This window comes from Elephas maximus, chromosome 10, assembly GCF_024166365.1.
Source record: "Elephas maximus indicus isolate mEleMax1 chromosome 10, mEleMax1 primary haplotype, whole genome shotgun sequence".
Taxonomy (NCBI): Eukaryota; Metazoa; Chordata; class Mammalia; order Proboscidea; family Elephantidae; genus Elephas; species Elephas maximus.
The window spans coordinates 9,394,764-9,400,922 of NC_064828.1; positions in this window are offsets into that span (position 1 = coordinate 9,394,764).

Below are 6,159 nucleotides of genomic sequence, written 5' to 3' on the forward strand. Positions count from 1 at the left end.
CTTACAAGGACTGTTGGGGTTACACCAAGCACATCTGGATAACCCAGGTTAAATCTCCCCATCTCAAAACCCTTAATGTAACCACATCCATCTTGCCACGTAAAGCAGCGTATTCACAGGTTCTGGGGATTTAATATGTGGACCTCTTTAAAGATTTAATATGTGGACCTGGAGGCCGTTATTCTCCCTACCACATTTATTTAGTGCAATTCAGCCCTCAGTGCCTGATAACACACGGTAAGTGTCATAATACTGGACGGGCAAGAAGGCGAGGTCTAATAGGCTATCCTGGGGCCTCTTGTCTAATCCGTGTGGCTGAGAATGCTACACCTGCCTGGAACATTATTGGAAGGTCTCTTCCTTTTCTGCCACATCTTAGAATCTAGTTCTCTGATGACCCCTTCCTTCTGTGCCACCACTGGCATGCAAAAGATTCTACCTGAAGTGGTTAGAAATTATCACCCTAAGCTGCCCTCTATGGGTAAGAATCCTTATTATTATTATTTTAGGGAAGAATGGAAAGCAGTATTATAACTTGCTTGTGTTTTTATCAGCCTGTGAGAAAGGAATTTTTGAGTAAAGATCCATTCACCTAAAGAGGGGAAAAATAATGCAGTTCTAAGACCTGTTTGTAAAAGTAAAAAATAAGTCTTTAAAAACAAAACTGAAGGATATCTCTAATTTCTAATGAAGGTAATAACATACCTCATTGACAGAGGGACTACCTAGGTGGCGCAAATGGTTAAGTGCTCGATTACTAGCCCAAAGGTTGGTGATTCCAACCCACCCAGAGGCACCTTAGAAGACAGGCCTGAAACCTGCCCAGAAGTACTTCTGAAAGGTCGCAGCCTTCAAAACCCTATGGAGCCATCATCATCAGAATGCATGTGTCCCAGGATGTGGGATGTATTCATGTCACACTTGCCAAAGTCTCTCTCACAACACTTTGCCTGTGCCTCAGTGACTTGAGGTGTTCATGAGGGTCCCTAATTTAGGATTGTGTTCTGTGGGCCATGAGCCATTCACTCAGCTTTGCCCTTGTCTTGACTTACCCTCAAAGAGCATGCAATTAAGGTAACATGATTGTTTGAGAAAATCTTCAAAACCATTTTTACTAAGCAAGAGATGAGGGGATCACTATTATATCCAACCATTATACAAACCAGACCAACTTTAGTTTCTAGGAATTTTTAAATTGTGTACAAGTTTTCAGAACAATTTATTTTTTCAGTCATCCTAAACCAAAAACCAAACCCATTGCTATCGAGTTGATTCTGACTCATAGCGACCCTATAGGACAGAGTAGAACTGTCCCATAGAGTTTCCAACCAGCACCTGGCGGATTTGAACGGCCAACTTTTTGGTTAACAGCTGTAGCACTTAACCACTATGCCACTAGGGCTCCCTCAGTCATCCTAGTAAAGGCTAACGAAGCAAAGATTTTTTTGTCACTATCAGAAGTTTTACATTTAGTTGCTAAAGACCACATTAATAAGTAATTTACTTAAATTTAGCTTTTAATGGCAAAAGAATAGACAGTAGGAAAATAGTGACATTCCTGAAAAACATACTATCACTTTTTTACTGTACTATTGTATTTCGTAATTACTCTGTTACTTCCCTGTCTCTATCTCCTTCATCAATGCCTTTATTTACTCTTAGCTTGTAAAGCCTATGAAATTAGATATTTATTCTCCTTAATAGTCTTAATTTCCAATCCTCTTCCTTAATTTCCAATCCTCATCCTTCCTAATGCAGGTATTCTTATTGGGCAGCTGAATATCTAGCTAAACAATATATGCTTCCTTTCAAACAATCTTTTCAGAAGCATTTTACACTCAGGTAACATTATTATTGTAATTATAACTACTTAAGGAATATGAACACCAGAAATCTTTCCATTTTCTGTCTTTTCATAGATATTTTGTACTGTAGCATTAGCTCATTAACATGGAAAAATTGGGAAAAAAATACTTTTTTTTTTCCTGCCAGCAATTGAATAGAACCTTCATTTACCAAGACACACTACTATAATATCAGAGTGCAAGACACTAATTTTACTAGTGAAGAGAATCTGGATGAGATTCTACAGATGAGAAAGACAACTCTAAGGTTGCCTTATCTTATCCTGGAAAATATTTGTGAAGGTATTTAGTAAAAATGAATCACTTCTTCTGAGGAAAAGTAATTAACACGATCAATCATGTTCTCTTTATAGCCTATGGGTTCAGATTTCTGGTCTACCTGTGTTCATTTAAAAGTGTTTTAAGGTTTTAATATACAATACTCTGCTAATGTTAACTAGCAAAGGGAAAAAGTAAAAAGTGTTAAATTTTATTTCAAGTATGTAATATTTCAATGTTATAAAACTGTTGCAGAAACAGAAATTGCTCTTTCTCTATACATGGAATGAATAAAAAGCAATGTCTCTTTTGTAGTGTAATTTGGACACAACTACCCCATGTTCAAAATTAAGGGAAAAAATATATAACCATATCTTAAGAAGATATGGAAACCCTGGTGGCGTAGTGGCTAAGTGCTACAGCTGCTAACCAAAAAGGTCAACAGTTCGAACCTACCAGGCACTCCTTGAAAACTCTATGGGGCAGTTCTACTCTGTCCTATCGGTCGCTATGAGTCAGAATTGACTCAATGGCGATGTTTTTTTTTGGGTTTTAAGAAGATATAGGATAATATCCAGAGTTATCACCCATTTATTGAGGGGAACTATATACCTAAACAAAACGAAACAAAAAACACATAACAACAGCATCAACTAGAGACTAGGTACTTGACACACAGGAATGTGTTACGAATTAATTAGAAAACTTTATAAAAGTTGATTGAGACATGAAAGATAGTATTACTTCTATGCATAATTAGACAAAAGGATATGTCATTATACTGAAAGAAAAAAAATAATTTTGAGAGTAGATTTGCAATGTTACTTAAAACAAGAGAAGGTCCATTGTGTGGCATCTGTCATGTGTGCCTTCAGACTTTCTCTCTATTTGTCTATACACTGCTCTGACCTTTACAGGTGTCATCAGTAAGCTCCCTTGCTCTCTAGCTTTTAGTTGGGTGAGGAGGGGCATCTGAAGAGGATCTGAGGGAGGGATTAGAGTAACATCAGCATATTTATTCTCCTGAATCCCTCCCTACACCGTCACCTTGGATTGGTTGTGTGACTCCACAGAAAATCTCAGCCTCGTACCCTCTTCACCCAGCCCTCTCTCTCTCCCCTTTTATGGAAATCTTCTTTCCCCTCACACATCAGGTATGGAAGTGATAACAGCACCCATTTTTACTAGCTTAAGCACTGAACTCTCCTGTTTTCCTTATTCTTTGCCCACGACTTCGTAGATGGATCCTGTACTAAATTCTCCTCATATTATCTTGAATATGCCATCTGCTTCTTCCTGAGACTTGGTCTAATGCATAACGTTATGAGATCATACAGCCTAGGACCTCAACATCAGTTAAAGGTAAGGATGGCATGATTCACCTTAACTATCTCTGAGTCACCAAATCAGAAATTTCCAAGAACAAGAGCATCTGGTAAAAATTTTTTTTTGATTCCTTTATATCAATATGTCTATCTGTCTATAACCCAGATGAGAAACTTTGCATAAACACAGCATGATATATTTGCAAATATTCTGAAACTCTTGGCAAGAATCCCAACTCAAGTGTATGTAAAACTTAGCCGTAGTGGCTACCCTGCCAAACTAGATGAGTCCACTCCCCCACAAACCCCAAATTTGGTTCAGATGTTGAGAATGATGATGGCCCCACACACACACCAAGAGAAAATGAAAAGATTTATTACTTACATAATTGAAGCTTTTTGGGGGAGACCAAGGGAAGGAGACTACCTAAGATTTTTATTGTAGTTAGGTTGTAGAACCAGGGTGAGGTTTTACATTGTTTGGATCTATGGCTGGCATCAAAAGAGGGAAAACCTGAACTTTCTTTGCAGCTTGCCCATATGTGGGGCAGAGGGGAAAAGGGAGAAGTGAGACTTAAAAACTGTTAGCAGTTAAACATCAAAAAAAAAAAAAAAAAGGAGTCAGACTTCTTACTACATTAAAACCAAACCAAATCCACTGCTGTCAAGTCAATTCCAACCCATAGCAACCCTATATGACAGAGTAGAACTGCCCCATAGGGTTTCCAAGAAGCACCTGACAGATTCAGGCTGTCAACCTTTTGGTTAGCAGCTGTAGCTCTTAACCACCACACCACCAGGTTTTCCACCTTACTACGTTAGCAGTCAGCTAATTTTAATCCAAACATATTTTGTGTAAGCATCATCTCTTCAGCCTACTTCACAATCAGAAACCTATAAATCACGCCCCTTTGTTGAAAGATTCCTTTTCCTTCAGAGAATGTATCTCAATTATAGGCATGCATTACTTATTCTTAAAGAGCAACATAATTGTATTTAAACAGATACCATCCCCATAAAAGCGAGGACTCAGGGACCAAGAATACTAAAAATAGTACCACTTCCAAACTTAAAACAATGACAAGAAAAATTGTGGACAGTCTTCAAATTCACATTATTATTATTAATGTTATTAATATTATTTGATCCTGTCAGAAAGCTGAAGTCACAGAGCCATCAACTAACCTGAAATCTAAAAACAGACAGATGCCTCCCAAGAGAGACAGGCCAGAGTAACTTGATTCCCTGGAGAAGATGCCTCTGAATTACAGTAAGAAGAAATCAGCTTAAAATTTTTAACAAATTGATAAAGGATAGGTATGAACCAGCAAAATGATGTATGATGTCCAAAGGCATGATGGGAATTTAGACATTTTTTTCCAGATCATGCCTACTATTCGGAGCAGAATGATTGAATTTCTCTTGGTACTCTGTCTGCATTCTTTCTGGGTTCAAGTTGCCTTTGAATCCATTCTGGGAGATACTGGGGTGAATAGGGGAGGAAGTCACTTCTGGCTTGGTCTTACTTCAAGTTCTGATTTCCTGTCCCAATACACATAGTACTATAGCTCAGATAGCTATTTTGTGCATTATGTCCAGGGTTTTGGGGGTTCTCAGGGGGGAGAGACAAGGTAGAGCATGCTTACTCCATTTTGAGTGGAGCTGTAACCATCTATTATACATGTTAAATTCATGCAAATCAACTTTATTAGCATAAACTAATGTAACTATTTTTGTTTTGCTTCACATGCTTAATACATTGTATTTGTCTGGTAATCATCATCAGAAGTAGTAATAATAATAAAAATTCCCTATATAAAAGTTTGCACATAAACCATATAATTTAGAATTTTTTTCAACAACTCTGAACAGTATATTATTAAGCTTCTTTCCAGAGAGCAAATCCAATTTAGAGAATTTATTTCTTCTCAACTTCACTCAGCTAATAACTGTCGAAGCCAAGTCACAACCAGGTTTTTTTGACCAAATGTTCATTTTTCCTCTAGTGTTACATACGTGATCATTTTCAACAACTTCAGAGAAGACAGAAAGCAGCAATACTGAAAGCAGTGAGAGTAACAGCCATAGTAGATCAAAGTCTTTTGTGAATCAGTCAATATTACAAGTATTCCTCTAATCTGGCACTCTGAGATTAGTGTCTTTTTATGAGCTAGACAATAAAAAAATGTATCAAAAACCTTTAGGAGAGTTAATACAGGTTTTCGACAAAAACAGAATACTATTAATATGTTAAATAAGAAGCCACATGAATTATCCGAACTTCTTATTCAAATACTAAATACTGTTGAATGCCTTGAAAAGGAAGTTAGCAGTGTGAGCAAATAGCCTACCAAATTCCTTAGAGCCAATGAGATATTCTCTAAAAAAGGAAAAGATTCTGTGTCTTTAAAAAAAAAAAAAAAATAGAGGCTTTTGATGAGTCTGCAAATATATTTAATTAGCTGTGCATGGGATAATGAAAATTATATAATACATATATATATATTTCAATTTAGTAATGACATTTGGTTAGCAGTAAAATCTTTTCCATAGTATTTGAGAAAACACCTTTTTGTACCCAGTGTCTTTCCTACATGAATAATAAAACCAAAACAAACACACACACACACAAATAGAACAGAAAACAACAGGGAATTGTGATCACATTCTGTATGTGGGAGGTGTTCTACTAACGTACACAGTGCTGTAGG